The sequence below is a fragment of the Pleuronectes platessa genome, chromosome 10, assembly GCF_947347685.1.
Source record: "Pleuronectes platessa chromosome 10, fPlePla1.1, whole genome shotgun sequence".
Lineage (NCBI taxonomy): Eukaryota > Metazoa > Chordata > Actinopteri > Pleuronectiformes > Pleuronectidae > Pleuronectes > Pleuronectes platessa.
The window spans coordinates 7093796-7108531 of NC_070635.1; the positions used below are offsets into that span (position 1 = coordinate 7093796).

Here is a 14736-nt window from a genome sequence, read left to right on the forward strand (position 1 = left end):
CTTCATTTCTGAACGGCAGGAGGAGGTTGAAACACGTCGTCCATCTTTAAATAACGTCTGTGGTATAACAGTGTTGCTTGCTGTATGTTTAGTATTATAACAGGGTGGTTGCAGAGTCTTATTAAATGTTTCCGAATCGGGTACAAAATTCAATGGGTTATTTATTGTCCCATATTCCATCCTTACACTTAGTTATTGGAATCCTTGAAGAAGTTTTTACGTAATCCTGCTAAAAACAAATCTAAACCAAAAAAAAAAAGAGGTGAAAACATAACCTCCCTGCAGTTAATAATTGAAAAGAGGAATTGAGCATTGTCCTTCCATTCAAACAATGCTGCTATTGCTACAGCTGTGCACATCTGTAAGACTTTACAAAGGCCGTGCACGAGGCCACTACTGAAGCAGCTCTTTCATGAACCCCTCGTAATTTGCATATTTAAGAATAGCTCTTTGTGCACATGCAAGTCGGCACGACGTGGAAACTATGTGACTGGCCAGCTTCCTCCGACAGCCTTGAAGTGCTGGATATGGAGGATGCAGTGGTGAAGCCTCTCAGCGAATTCCTCCAGGACCTCGGATTAGTGCCCGAACAACAGGTTTATTAACAGCCAGCCACATTGATTCACTGTCAGCCAGCCTGCAGCTCAGACACATCCAGTGAAGAGAAGAAAAACTGCTCAGCTGCAGGCCCAGATCATGCATAATCATTTCCACTTCTGTACTTCTTCTGCCGGCAGCACAGCTACTAGCAACAAACCAAAAATCCCCATGTGTTTACACACGAGGTATAATGATGGGCTTTGTTTTACAGGGAACTGGTAAAGATTCTAAGTATACACCCCCAAAATAAGCAGGAACAATGTTGCACTGTGTTTATGGCTTTCCTTCGCAAAGTTGCTGACACATGATTGGTGATGCTCGGATCCTAAAACACTGGTTTTCTATGGTATTTGGAGACGGTAGGGTGAAAACACTGGAGCTGTTCAGGCTCTGTTAGCTTCAGGATTTGGTTTCATTTGCAGATCAAATCCCTCAAAAATGTCACACAGTGAATAACAAAGAAAAGTGACAGAAAGAGACAAGTTGGGTTTTATAGCAGTTCTTAGACATGAACTCCGGAGAATGTCCGCACATTAAAACAAAGCAGCAGGATGTTCTCTGTTCAGACGTGTTCACCCAGGTATCTCTGTAGTGTGCAGTAAAGGGTGGTGCAGTGGACACCATGTGTTTTTGTTTCAAGAGTCGTCTTGTAAAAAATCTTGAACCTTGTTGTCTTTCCAGTCTTTGTTTACTCTTTTTCATCCTGAGATCAATCAAACAATTAATCAAACAAATTTAATTTGTATAGCCCATATTCACAAAGCACAATTTGTCCTTAAACTTCAACAACATAAAACTACTAGTAGACATATTGTATATCAAGAAGTCTTGTAATCATAGTCCATGATCAGCCGCCACCACCATCACGATCAACCATCAAGTTCCACCACCACCATCATCATGATCCACCACCACCATCACGTTCCACCACCACCATCATGTTCCACCACCACGGTCGACAATCTGCAGAGAGATGTTTGTAATCTGTTTATTTTTTTCCGGTTCTGCCTCAGTTGCATGTTAGAAACATCATTAACCCACTCACATATTCCAGGGTTTGTACACGGGGGGTGGCAGGAGAAACTCTGGAGAAGTCTGGAGCCTTTGACTTGACACATACCGGATGATTTCAGGAGATTAACCGGAGTGAAGGACTGAAGGACATGTCTGAAAGCAGCTTTTAAGGCTGATGAACATCCTGCATGAAAAGAACAAGCATTGACGTTAAACTTGAACTTCCTTTGCAACACTATATGTTTTCTGTACATTTCTTACACAACACTTTTCACGAGCTCAATTAGACGTTACTATGAAAGGCTGAGCTGCCAAGTCGGGGAAATTACAGCCGGCACATTTCTGAAGATTACAGCTGTTGCTACAGAAGTGCAGAGAATATGATGTGGCACACAAACGTGACCACCGACACTTACACAGTATCAAATGTGAGGCTGACACTAAAAACAGCAAGAGCGGTGATTATGGTTTGACAGAGGCATCGGCCCCGGGGCAAGCTGGAGCCAGTTCTGCTCGTCTGTCATACGCACACACACACACACACACACACACACACACACACACACACACACACACACACACACACACACACACACACACACACACACACACACACACACACACATACAGACACATGCAGACAGATTGAGAGACAAGAAGAGGGGAACAGGGAGCAGCTGTTTGACTGTCAAAGGACAATGTCGTGTTTTTGGCCGCCATATTCAGAGTATTCGGCTTCTTTTGTCTCAGCCAACCTTGTGTAGCCGTACCACCACCACCACCACCACCACTACCACCCTCAACATGGCCTCCTCTCCATTGACCTGTTGCTAGCTCCAGAATCCCAAAACTGACGATGACAAATGTAACCGTGTAACAACCGATCACGCAAGAAAAACAGGGACGAAGAAAAAATAGAGCTCAGATTCGTGGTGGTCTTTGGGGTTTCATGTTTTAATTAACTTCATGTGACATCACGTCATGCAAGGAGCTTTTACGAAAGAAAGAGAACAAAAAGAAAACAAACGTCTAAAAAGCTAAAAACGCAAAGAAGACACAGACGAAGATGTCAAGAGAGTTTGTGGAGATAAAAGCCGACGTCGGTGTCTGTTTGTTGTCAAGATAATGAAGTGATCTCCGCAGTATGTAGCTTTCATGAATATACGATTATCAACTAAACTGAATTCATCTCCACTTTCTTCCTGTCCTCACCCTCCCATCCCCACTGATGCCGAGGAACAAGATCACTGCTGAGCACCACACATGTTTTCGAGAGGAGAATCCAGAGTCGGTTCCTCGGTCTTGTCCGAGGTGTAGATTTGGTTGACACATGAACGATTTGGGCCGACTTACGAGACTGCAATTACAGCCTTTATAGAATAATAAACTGTTTCTGGTCGGCAGCAGCCGAGGATCAAAAATCTAGAAAAACAAGAGTTTCAAAAGAGTTTTAATCAATGTTTTTATGGATAATCTGATAATAATTTTCTGATGTAGAATAGTGACACTTAAATGGTCTAAAGATGGTTTCTGAATGTGAAACCACTGGATTGGACTGTGCAACACACAGCCCCAGTTTACCATAGATGAAGTGTTGACACATTTCTCAGACATCTGATTAAAATTAGCACAAATTAAACAACAAATCAAAAGGTTGTAACGTGCGTCAAGCGGGATTTTTTGATATATTTCCGACTTTGATCTTTGTTACAATGGATTTTTTATTTGTGCATTTTGCAACTCAAATCTCATATATCAGTGTAACGTCATCAAATATATATTTTCGGCATCTTCTACTTTTTGATTGAGTATAACTGAAATGCTGCCAGTTTCCATCATATCTACTTATTTGGTAGGTAATAAAACGCAATAGGAATTATACTTGTGAATGGTTGTTCTATATAATCTATATGTCAACCCTGCAAAACACCCAGTGACCAGGGAACCTTATAAAGATAATCAGTATACATAATGGATTGGGGGGGATCTACAGTGCCTTGCATAAGTATTCACCCCCTTTGGACTTTTCTACATTTTGTCATGGTATAACTACAGATTAAAATTTATTTCATCGTGAGTTTATGTAATGGACCAACACAAAATAGTGCATCATTTGGAAGTGGGGGGAAATATTACATGGATTTCACAATTATTTACAAATAAAAATCTGAAAAGTGTTGAGTGCATATGTATTCACCCCCTTTACTGTGAAACCCCTAACAAAGATCAATTGTGGAGAAATATGAAGCAGGGTTAGGTTATAAAAAAATATCCAGAGCTTTGAACATCTCTCTGAGCACCATAAAATCCATCATAAGAAAATGGAAAGAATATGGCACAACCGCAAACCTACCAAGAGGAGGCCGTCCACCCAAACTGAAGAGTCGGACAAGGAGAAAATTAATCAGAGAAGCAACCAGGAGGCCCATGGTTACTCTGGAGGAGTTGCAGAGATCCACAGCTGAGGTGGGAGAATCTGTCCACAGGACAACTATTAGTCGTCTACTCCACAAATCTGGCCTTTATGGAAGAGTGGCAAGAAGAAAGCCATTGTTGAAAGGGATCCATAAAAAATCCCGTTTGGAGTTTGCCAGAAGCCTTTTTGAACTTTTTGGCCTCAATGCAAAACGCTATGTGTGGCGAAAACCCAACACTGCCCATCACCCTGAGCACACCATCCCAACAGTGAAACATGGTGGTGGTAGCATCATGCTGTGGGGATGCTTCTCTTCAGCAGGTACAGGGAAACTGGTCAGAATAGAGGGAAAGATGGATGGAGCCAAATACAGGGAAATCCTTGAAGAAAATCTGATGCAGTCCGCAAAAGACTTGAGACTGGGGCGGAGGTTCATCTTCCAGCAGGACAATGACCCTAAACATACAGCCAGAGCTACAAAGGAATGGTTTGGATTAAAGAATGTTAATGTCTTTAAATGGCCCAGTCAAAGCCCAGACCTCAATCCAATAGAGAATCTATGGCAAGACTTGAAGATTGCGGTTCACAGACGGTCTCCATCCAATCTGACTGAGCTTCATCTTTTTTGCCAAGAAGAATGGACAAACCTTTCCATCTCTAGATGTGCAAAGCTGGTAGAGACATACCCCAAAAGACTTGCAGCTGTAATTGCAGCGAAAGGGGGTTCTACCAAGTATTGACACAGGGGGGTGAATACTTATGCACCCAACAGATGTCAACTTTTTTGTTCTCATTATTGTTTGTGTCACAATACAATTTATTTTGCACCTCCAAAGTACTATGCATGTTTTGTTGATCAAACGGGAAAAAGGTTATTTAAGTCTATTTGAATTCCAGTTAGTAACAGTACATATTGGGAAAAAGTCCAAGGGGGGTGAATACTTATGCAAGGCACTGTACCACAATAAAAAACACAGCTTCTTTGCAATATGATATATAATATACTCCTAAAAATAATAAAATCATCAAAAATGATGCTAGTCCCAGCCACAATACACTATACCATCATATTATATTTTCTCACAATATCTTTACAAAGTTTGAAGCTTCTGTTATTGCAGCTTCTCTAACTTCTATGATTGAGGGTGAAACTTGGTCAAAGGATGGTTATATTGTTGGTTTCAGGGACCATTCATCTTATTTGTATTTGCTAATAACCTCAGGCCATTTCTCAGAACAGTATTTCTGAGTTAACAAGCTGACAAATAAATAATAGTTTGGCTTTGTTCAGAGTCCCTTGTTTGAGGGCAACAATGTCCTCAAGGCTCTGACCTCAAAGTGTGTCATGATTTTATTCTGGTGAGCGTCTGTGGGTCTCATGATGATGCAGAACTAACAGACTCCTAATGACTGATGCAGTTTTATTTGCGGAAAGAGAGGAGGAGTTTTTCTTTTTTCCTCATTTGATGTACTCAAGGTCAATCAGTTCATCATGAGAGGAAGCGGCGGGCAGAGAGATGTTTTGAAAGCGGTGCTGTGAATACAGACAATATTTCCAGCCTCATTCATCCTGCCAGTCTCTCCCTCGAGCTGATAGTCACCCTCCAGGGGCTCATCCTGCCAATTATGTGCCAAATAAATCCAAGCAGCCCGTTCCCCTACTGGCCATGATATACATCCTGGAACCAGAATGTTCCCAGACGATGCCCAGCCTCGCAGTCATCCCCTTTAGAAATATAGGCCCTCCTCTCCTTCTATGCACTATGAACACACAAGCAGCGACGGATAGGCTTTTCAGAATTCAGCTTGAACTATCCCACAGACTTGGACTAAAAATACAAGCCCTCACTTGTATGCACGACGGCTGAGAGTCCATTGAAATGAAACAACAGACTGAAGTTTTGAGTACAGGCCAACTCCATGCTGCAGACCACAAGCACTTGTGCGGCCCTGGGTGCACGGCGCTCTGAACAGCCTGCACATAATGACATAGAAACTGAGATCAATAAGATGTCAACAAACAATCTGTTTCCATTCATGCCTTTCCCACAGCGAAGGGTCACACACTGACTGAGCTGCTGGGAATATGAAGATGCCACACACAGCTTACAGTGCTCACATGCTCTGTGGAAATAAAAAATGGGTAGAGAAGCTGCAAACAAAGTCCAACATGAGCATGAATTTGCGTCTGAATGATGCAGACTACAGCCATTAGATGCTGTCAATTTTTTTTTTCTCCCTTTCATTTAGGTGGAGCCTGGAGGAGCGTGCTGGTGGAGGGGTAATTGAGATAATAACACGGTTGCGCACACAGCTGCTGATGGGGACGGTAGATCTGAGCCAGGTTGGAAGTCGACGCAGCTGAAAGTCAGAGAGCAGCTTTACTCTCTGAGGACAGGACCCGACAGGCCGGGAGACACCGGAGAGGAGACGCAGAGCAGAATGTTAACGTGCAGGACTGGTGCGTCTGCAAAAGTCCATTCATGTTCTTGTTTTAAGGAATATTCACCATAAAAAATATCTATTAAATGTTAACTTTTTTACTTTGTCATGTAATGATGATGTAATTCCTACCATGGAATCACAGACATCACATGATAGGCAATAGCTTTCTAATCAATGCAAGATTAGACCTCTTTTATCTAATATTTTGCTCACATCTTAGAAAATGTTTTTTGTTGGCATATTTTGTTGACCTTGACCATTGACCTTTGACAGATGAGCTCTAAATCTGAAGCATCTGGAGAAACACTCCCAAAGTAATGTGCCCCATGTTTGATTGAAATAATCAATGCAATTTTGACTTAGGTGTGTTACAAATGCACATGGACATGCACATGCACACGCACATGCACACAGGTCTGAAAACAATAGTTGGCGTGCAGGATAGTTATGATCAATCCGACAGCTGCAAGATTTCATGGTACTGTACCTGATTAGTTTGTTAAATATGTTCATAAGTGGTAATTATATGAAACTCATTTGAGTCATTTGAAGCATTTATTAGATTTTTTGAATTTCTGGATGTGATCAATGGAATATTTAACTTAACTAGCTTGTTTGAAACTGACGTTGTGTTTAAGCTCAAAGAGTAAATGACAAAAGATTAATCACTACACTTTTAAGAGACATCCCTGAAGCTTGCAAATTTCATATTTGACAAATATCATCAGTGCAGAGAGAGTAGCTCTCAGCTCTCATGCTCTCATGCTCTCATGCTCTCATGCTCTCATGCTCTCATGCGCTAACACCAACACACCAACATCTCATCTCTCTCCTTCTCTCAAACACCCACCAACAACCTAATCACCACAGCAGCTCACATCCACATAAGTCAGTAAACATCCCTCACTGAATCACTCAGGCATCCGCTTCCTGTTTGCCCCCACCCCAGAAGCTTAAGCCCCATGTAATCGTTCAACACCACTTCACTTCCTCCCCTCTGTCCCTCCACCCTGCCGTCCCCCCTCTGCTGGGAACTGTTGACTCATGGTTGACTAAATCAACAGTTTCAGGTTAGAGGCATCCATCTGGACCGTGGTCCCCACAGAGGCCTGCCGGTCATTTACCTCTCTGCCGGAACAAACCCCTGCCATGACAGTCAACGCACTCTGACACATGAGATAACAAGCTGAGCTGCGTGTCACTGGAAAACAAGCACTTTGACACCGCTGCACAGTCGGTGGCGCAAGAACTGGTGTGAAAAAGCGAATGAACAGCTTGTGCTTGTGCCAGAACGGGTTTGTCACAAGTTCTGCCTTCAAGACCCGAGGGGTTTGGGGGGAGGCAGATGTCCTTCCCTGCTCGCTTCTCAGAAAACTTTCTTTGGCCTGCAGATCCTTGTGACCTTCATGTCTTTGGACGGAAATAAAAGAACTGCAGGAAATTTGTGTGCATGCAGGCCCCTGGCTGTATATGCACAGGAGTTCTCAAAATCTCCATCTGTCGTCTTGTCTTGAATCTTCACACCTTTCAAGTCCGCAGCTAAAGAGCTTAATGATTTACTCCTCACGTCAGGAGCAGGAACAAGAGCTGACACGTTCAAGACACATCTCATCTTTTTGTGCACAGTCAACTCATATCCAAGCCCCTTGGTACTGTAAGCTATCTCTTCCTTCAGGCGCAGCCGATTACCGTCAGTCAAAGCCGTACGACTGCTGAGTTCATGAACCATTTGTTCTCAGCACGGTGGCAGCAGAGAAAGATGATATATTTATGAGGATATCAAATGTGGAGACCCACCTTCAAGGCTCAGGTTTGAACCTGGGTGGTTTATGAAACGTCCAAATTGCTGCGGGGGTTCAAATCTGTGCTGACGCAGCAGGAACACAAACCCACCTTGACCATCTCCGCTGAATGCTTTCCACAGACACTGCTGCTTGACAGAAACTTCCCCCCTCGAGGACACAGACAAAAACGACTGCAAAATTCACGGAATGTGGAGGAGTGAACCTGCACGGAAAGCGTGTGCATTTGTGTTTATGATGTGCACATGCATCCGTGCGTGTGCCCTGCGTTGCATTTGTCAGCTCCCCCCTGACAGGGGAATGCAAAAACATGACTCCCTCGAAGTGGAATCCATCTGCCTCACTTGTAATCAGCGTTAGCCGTGTCAGGGTGTTTACATTGAGGCTTCACGCTTGGAAGAGAAAAAGAAAACCAGCAAGACTTCATAAATCAGTTTCCTGTTCAAGTCCCCAGAGTTTACGCAGCGACTGGATAGTGTGATGCTTATCACTGGTGAAATGAGCAACCTGCAGTCTGGGGGAGAAGCCTGAATGCTTTGCTGCACAATTAACAGACATTCTTCGAGCTGTTGAATCCTCCAGATGTTGGAGTTAGAACATTAGTTCAAGATAGTTCAGATGTTTAGCTGTCAGCCTTTTAACTGGACTGCATGTGTGATAGATCTGTGAAGAGAACTGATTGGCCTTCACCAGGTTTTCGTCTTGCTTTGCTGAGGCTCACTCACAAGTATATCTCATTTTTTGCTCCACTGGGTGAAACATAATAAACGCCTCCGCCGAGAGAATGAAATTCCAGGGCTGCAGCTGTGGCGTCCGACCCCAGTGCAGCCAAGACAAGACTGTGTGATCCCCCCCCCAGACTGTTAACCTCTCTCATATCACGCACTCCCCTGCCGTCGCTTGGAGAGCAAACCTCTGCTGGAGTCAATCTGAGCGAGTGGCAGCATTAAACTGGAACACAAGGAGTCGCTCTGGGTATTAACAGGAAATCAACTTCAGTGTGTAAGTCTATTGAATGCTCAGTGAACATTCCTCTTTGTGGATTCCAAAGCAAACATTTCAACCTCTGATTTCTATGATGTCAATTAGATAAAAAGATTTACTTAATACAGTATGTGGGGATCCATCCATCCATTGTCATCCACTAGTCCAAGATCGGGTGACAGATAGATTGCTAGATACAAAATGTAGTATTCCAGACATTCTTCTTCCTGGAGGATCCCATGTGGCGTTCCAAGGTCAGATTTGCAGTCTCTGTAGTGACCTCTGGGTTTACCCCAGGGTCTTCTCCTGGTTGGATATGTCCAGTAAACATCCACATTAAATGGACAAACCACCTCAACTGTCCCCTTTTGACGATTCGTTCTGATCAGTGGTTCTACTCCATGCTCGCTCTGAATGTCCGAACTCCACAGCCTATCTCTGAGGCTGAGCCTGGCCACCCAGCAGGGAAAAACAATTATTCTAATTCTTTCAGTCACTATGCAGAGCTGGTGACCCACAGGTGAGAGTCAGAATGTCGAAGCTTTGTCTTCATGGATCAGCACCTTCTTTACCACACCAGTCTGGTACGATACACCCGCCTTACTGCTGATGCCGCATCAACCAGCCCATGTTCCCCACAGTCATGTTGGGATACTTGGAGAAGAAACTCACCCACAACCTCGACAAAGCAATCCACTATTTTCCAGGGGAGAACCGTGGCCTTGGAGGTGCGAGCTCTCACGTACACAAACTTAGAATCGACGTGCTGTTCTTGGTCAACAACAAATGTATATTTGCAGCATTCGTTGCACACGGTGACTCACCATTGCCTCATTTCCCAGAAATAGAACCGACGGAGCTGTTTGGTTGTAAAGTTCAGCACAGAGGGTAACGTAGGGCCTGGAGGGTCAGCGAGGCCTGACGAGCATTACAGAGAGCTCCACTGCTGAGAGTTCAGCCCAGGACACAGGCCAGAGGAGAAAATAAACTATTACAAGCTCTCCAAGTATTCACGGGAAGCGAAGGGGCAGTTTGTGTGTGTTCGTGAGGGTGAGAGAAATGATGCATGCAAGTGTGTAGTGGGAACAATAAACACAGCTTGACGCCCAGAACTCCAGACCACAGGTTGTTATGCCCCCGTTAATACATATCAGAGCATAAACATGGCTGACACCTTGTCTACGTTGTAAAAAAGTCGAGTGGCTCGTCAGCATTTCATTTCTCTCTGTGAATATAAACACGTGGAACGAGGGAATTAAGCCGATCAAATACGGTATTAGCACTAAACGGACAAAGTTACAGACTCAGCAATAAACTACTCAGGAGCTTTGAGGCGTAGTTGGTTCCTCGCACACTCACATTCTGAGTTATAACTTTTCTCTTCACTCTGTAACTGAACCTCAAACTCTGCTCCTGGACTTTTCCACAGTCTGAAGCCCCCCTGCTGCTCCTGCTCCTGGAGTTTGGAAGAAGTTTCTTAACCTGCTGCTGAGGTGGCGTTGACGATGGAGGAGCAGGAGCCTGATGAATAACTCAGGAGCTCTCCACCTCTCAGAGCCCCATGTTACAGCACAGGGATTCATTTACAGCAAGAACGCTGAGGCAAAAAAATGCAATCTGGGCTTTGGTGCAAAGTGTTTCCACAGATGAAACTGAAGTTTACTGTTGTGGTCGAAATGGGAGTCGAGGTTTCATTATGACTTCATGCAGAGACACATTTCTGGGTCTCAGAGTTTCACTTCTGACTTCTCATTCCTCACTAACTAGGATGGCACACAGTCGAGCGCCTGCACCTTTCGCCAAGACCCAGCAGGATCTGGATCAGCGCCAGATTTCACACACTCATAAATATCAGGCCTCTGAACACACCTGATTATTTTTCATCAAGATGCATGAACTATTCTCTGAGAAATCAAGGAAAATGTGGAAAACCCAAAAATCTCACACTGTTAAAGAAAGTGAAAGTGAACTCCTGGATGAGCCCCCTGATCTGCAACCTGATCTTTACCACTTCCTTCCACCAAGTTTCATTATGATCCTACCAGTAGTTTTTACGTAATCCTACTAATTATCAAACGAACAAACAAATGCAGATGAAACCATAAACACATGAGGGTAAAGTATTAAAGAAATGCATTGTGTTGGATTGAAAAACAAAAAATCTAAAAAGAGCATAAAAAAGCCAGAATTAAACTGATTCAATGAAAAACCCTGAAATAGCAGTGCATACAGAAGAACATGTTTATCTCAAAGAGCTGAACTGGAACAGATAGTTTGTTCCATGTGGTGAAAAGAAGCAGAAATCTGCTCCATCAGGTTTAGTTTTGACTCCGGGAATAGAACCTAAACCTGTGTCTGATCATGTGAGGGGTCTGGAGGGCTCATAGAGGAGCAGATCAGATATTAGAGCCAAAGTTACTATTTAAAATACTTTCTGTAAAACGCAGGAAACCAGTTGAAAGTTCCTACAGTATCTTGATCGCCAGCCGCTGTCTGATCGACATTTTAAAGATCTATAAAGACACCATTACAGTATCTCTATCCTTATCTCAGTATTCAGGAGCTGATTGTACACAGATTCTGTTCTTGTCTTTAATCGTAACTGTCTCTTGGTGTTAAAGCTTCCTCCATGAAATCCCTGTGGTTTTTCTCTGGCTCAATTTCTTTTTCTTACTCTAACTTTCTGGCACATTCAATAAGAGATTCGTTCAGTGCTTTTACTCAAATCAATAAGAATATAATTAAAAGTGATTGTATTTAGCGTCAAACTCACAGAAAAGTGCCACTGAGAGGTTTAAAGTTCCCGGAGCTCTAACGCCTCTTTTTGTACTTTGAGCTCAATTAACACAGGAAGAGATGCTATCTGTGTAATACTCTGGCTTCTGAGACCGTTCCTTTATCCATGTTATTTCAGCGCACTGCACACAGAGGCCTCTGCGTCACTTCCAGAGAAAATAAAATGATACAGCCGCGCTGCCGCATTTTTTAAATAGGTTCATTTTCTCGGGGGGAAATGATAGCCTGTCAGGAATCTCAGCCGCCGCTGGCTGTAAAGAGAGAGAGTGCAAAAAAAGAAAAGGTTTGAAAAGAGCAGGTCTTAATTTTCTAAATCTAAACACAGCCAGAGTACACACCCTGTGAGCAGTAACTCACGCTGTCTCTGCTGTTTCTCGCAGAACGGTAACAAACCTCCGAGACACTGAGATTCTGATGAATAATACGCAGCCTGATGCGTGTAAGGGAAGTATTAGCACAACTGAGATAACACTGTAGTAATTATAACATGAAGATAAACGGCTGTTGGGAAATCTGGACAGAAAACAGTGGATTTTATTACAGCTTCGCATTCAGCAGCTGCTTCACACACAGAACATAAATAACGTCGCCTGTATCTCCGTGATGGAGTCCAGACTGAGCCGTGACAAACCACAATGACTGACAGCACCCACAGGAGCCTTCAGGTAGCTGTGCACCTCCAAACATGGACATAGTCTGCACTGAGGACGGAGCTCTGGAGACTCGGCTCCTGTTTCCTACTTCCTGCTGCTTCACACAGAAAAAGTTGGACCTGTAAAGCAAAGCAGCAGCTCGGGATGTGGGACGAATCCCAAAACCAAACCCCTGAGGAATTCACATCTGGGCCAGCATGTAGCCCGGGTTTGGTCCAGACTCGTCTCTTCCCCCATGGGGCCCTGGCACCACTTGGGAAATCCTGGTTTGGTTTTGTAGTCAGCGGCGCTCCACCCACACCTCATTGGGGTTTGAAGACCACCGCAAGAATTACATCCCATATGAGTGTTTGTCACCCGGGGTCTACTTTAAGAGCCGCCGCTCGCCCACCGCTCAGTGAGCGAGCGAGAATAGACCGGAGCAGCCAGTGGAGCGTTACCCCGAGAGGACGGTAATGACTGGCCCCCGGCTCCATTTGGCTTTCTGTGGGAAGAGTGACGGCTCAGAGAGAAACTGAAACTGTATGAAACCAAAGTATGATGTTACTGCTGTAGCTGGGTCGCTGCTTCCTGTTGTTGAATGTCTCTTGGTTTCTTTCTCTGAATCAGCAGGGTCAGAGAATGTGTGAAGCAGATGTTCCAGTGGAATAAAATAAAAGTACATGAATACAAAGGATAATAATAATCACACCGTCCTAAATCACACATCGGCAAAGGCTTGAATTCAGGATCACAAAGGAAATTTGTACAATATAATTAGCTTTTATTGTGAACAAACCTCATGATTGAAAACAGAAAGGTTGATCAAACTCATTTTAAAACTTTTAATGGCTCAACTCACACACACCTCAACACACCGATATGAGTTTTGGATTCACTGACACGTTCAGGAGACGTCAACGTCCCAGATGAACGCATGTCCGAGACTCTTCATAGGAACCTTACAAACAGAAGAACTTTCCCTCAGTGTAGCAGTAACCCAGTGAAAGTTGTCTGTACTGTTTTTTATTTAGCTAGCATTGTAACATGAAAAAAAAAAGGGCTTGAGCTGCAGCCCACAGTTTACTACATGAACCCATGTCAACTACTTCCTGTACAAGCCACTTCCTGTTTACATCCCCCAAACCATGATGGGAGCCAAAGCATGATTATGAAAAGGTGTGCAACAATAGACTGTATTTAAAGAGTGTGTAAAAATACAATAGATTTATGTAAATTCACAGGTGCAGACATGGGGGAAAACTAAAATGTTTCATATTTGCACAGTCAGTCTTGTTTTAAGGTAAATATAGAGACATTTTATGCCCTATGGTGTAATTTGCTTATTTGTGAAAGGCTGAGGTGAAATCATGAAAACCCTCCTCCCACAAACACTGAGTGGAAGAGTCTCTCTCTCCCGCTCACTCTACTCATCTTCCTCATCCTGTCCTTTGAAGTGCGTCTTAGCGACGGACTCGCGGAGATTAAAGCCAAACTCTGAAGTTTGACTCCTTGATTGGAGGAAATATTTACAGAGTTGTGTCTCATCCACCCACACATCAGAGCTCGCTTTTGAAGAGGCAGTGAGAGGAAATCCAGAGGCTGTTCGCAACCAGCAGATAGACAGTGAAGAGGTGGGAGGAAGTCGTGAAGAAGAGGAGGAGGAGGAGGAGGAGGATGTGAGAGTCAGAATTTAACCAAGATTTTGGTAAATCTGGTGTCTTTACTGGCACAGTGATGAGCACAAAGACTTTCCTCAGCGCCGGTGGGTCTAACGTTCCTCCACCGTCTCATATGTCAAGTGAAATTGAATGATTCAGCTGCTGAACGCCCACACGACTGATGCCAAAACTCATTGTTTTATGTGCTGTCACGTTATAATTATCTATAGTTTGGTGTGAAGTGCAGTCACAAGACGAGGCCCCGGGTGTTTCAGAGTTCTGAATCTCTTCAGACTTCACAGTAAGGGGGGGGGGGGGGGGGGGAAAGAGCTGCTACACTGCAAAACATGTAACAGGTTTGAAAATGTCAAGACAACTTGCTGCAC

General features: G+C 43.8%; 1 long non-coding RNA gene across 2 annotated transcripts; it reads right to left on the reverse strand.

The window, feature by feature from the left end:
* Positions 1-1088: 1088 nt before the first annotated feature.
* LOC128449760 (uncharacterized) lies at positions 1089-10030 on the reverse strand. Of its 2 annotated transcripts, none has more exons than XR_008339909.1 (3): positions 9381-10030; positions 1646-1798; positions 1089-1563 (listed from the first exon to the last, which is right to left on the reverse strand). It is a non-coding gene; the product is annotated as an uncharacterized LOC128449760 (long non-coding RNA). The 2 variants fall into 2 exon arrangements; XR_008339908.1 differs by lacking the exon at positions 9381-10030 and adding an exon at positions 7391-7496.
* Positions 10031-14736: the final 4706 nt, after the last annotated feature.